We start from the raw sequence: 1,697 nt of genomic DNA on the forward strand, positions 1-1,697 counted from the left end.
CGCCGCCCCGCAGGCCCCGGCGCGACCGTACTGCGGCGAGACCGAGACGACCCGGTTTGGCATCCATCCCACCTAGCCACGATCCACGGAGGCCGAGCGAGCGGCTGAGTGTCGGGCGCCGCGCGTGCGAGCGTCCGCCGGCCGCGCCGGTCCTTCCGCGAATGTCGTTTCTCAAACCCTCCGGCTTGATAGCGGCGGCACCACGGGAAGCCGTCCACACACACCGTCCGACCTCTATCCGAAAAGCCTTCCCGACCAACCGCGGTCGCGGGGGCGTCTGTCGCTCCGCATCGGGGGGGCGTATGGCTTCCGCGCTACGCGCTGCGGGCTCGGGGGGGGCGCAACGGCTGAGTCTGACTCGGCCGGGGCGCAGCTTCCCTCCCGGCAGTCAGCAATAGTACCGATCGCGCCTGCCACCAGCCCCCTCCCCGACGGGTTCGTCGGCGCCGGCTGGCCGCCGTCCGCCTTCGTTCCCCGAGGGTTCCCAACCAGCGCCGATCCAACTCCGCATCCTGGCCGCACGCAGTGCGTGCCTCGCGCGGGTAAGTCGCCGGCGCAGCGCCGCAGCTCCCGACCCCCGCGTACGGGAATAGTTGAGGGCCTCAGCGGGCCGAACCGACCGAGTCCGACTCGGGCCGGGGCGCAGATTCCCGCTTGGGTGACCGAACGTTCTCTGCTCGGGCCGGAGGGCCGACGCCCGTCCCCCCCCGTCGTCCCCCACGGACCGCCTCCGAGGCCACTTCGCACGGCTCATCCTCGGCTCCCTACCAATGCTTAATCGATGGGGCCGCCCGGCCGGATTCGCGCCCCCCTGTCCACCGCGAGTCTCCCCAGACTAACCCGAGTTACCGCCCAGCTCGCCTAACCTTGCACTCGCTCTGCCAAACGGTCGTGTAGTCGGCGGGGCCGTCCTACGGGTCGCCCTCCGTCCCCAAACGCGCGGCGGGATAGCGGCAAGGCGGCGGCGGCGGCCAGCGGCGTCGGGGCGCTCGCACCGGAGAAGAGGCGTCTTACGAGGCCGGGCGCAGCTCCCTCTCGTTTACTTGCTGAGTAGCGGCGCTCGAAGGTTCCGCGGCGAGCGCGGCTCATCCCATTGAATGTCCCTGCACCAGGCTCCATCGAAGGGCCGCCCGGCCGGATTCGCACCCCCCTGTCCACCGCGAAGTCCCCTCGACTAACCCGAGTTACCGCCCAGTTCGCCTAACCTTGCATCGCCCCGCCAAACGAGCGAGTTGTCGGCCGTCCTGCGGGTCGCCACCGGCCCCAAACGTGCGGAGGGATAGCGGCAAGGCGGCGGCGGCGGCCAGCGGCGTCGGGGTCGACCTAGCACCGGAGAAGAGGTGTCTTACGAGGCCGGGCGCAGCTCCTCTCGTTTAGGGGTCCGCGAGGGTCGCATTCGAGGTTCCGCGTCCTCGGCTTCGGCTGCGCCGGGTCCAGCCCGATCCATCTCACCCCGCGGCAGCGTCAGACCACCTAGAGCCCCCGCGAACCGCGGCCGGCGTCCGGAAAACAGTCGCGCGAGCCCCCGCTCCGGCGGGCCGGCGAGCGAGAGGCGCTACCCAGCCACCCTCTCTCCTACCTGGTTGATCCTGCCAGTAGCATATGCTTGTCTCAAAGATTAAGCCATGCAAGTCTAAGTGCACACGGCCCGTACAGCGAAACTGCGAATGGCTCATTAAATCAGTTATGGTTCCTTT

General features: G+C 69.6%; 1 non-coding gene across 1 annotated transcript in view; it reads left to right on the forward strand.

The window, feature by feature from the left end:
* Positions 1 to 1,576: 1,576 nt before the first annotated feature.
* LOC147038660 (18S ribosomal RNA) overlaps positions 1,577 to 1,697 on the forward strand; it is a 1,907-nt gene continuing 1,786 nt past the window's right edge. Inside the window, exon 1 of the ribosomal RNA XR_015063752.1 lies at positions 1,577 to 1,697. This exon is cut by the window's right edge and continues 1,786 nt beyond it. This is a non-coding gene — a ribosomal RNA (18S ribosomal RNA).

The sequence above is a fragment of the Syngnathus leptorhynchus genome, unplaced genomic scaffold (genome assembly GCF_054491065.1).
Source record: "Syngnathus leptorhynchus isolate UIUO unplaced genomic scaffold, UIUO_Slep HiC_scaffold_45, whole genome shotgun sequence".
Lineage (NCBI taxonomy): Eukaryota > Metazoa > Chordata > Actinopteri > Syngnathiformes > Syngnathidae > Syngnathus > Syngnathus leptorhynchus.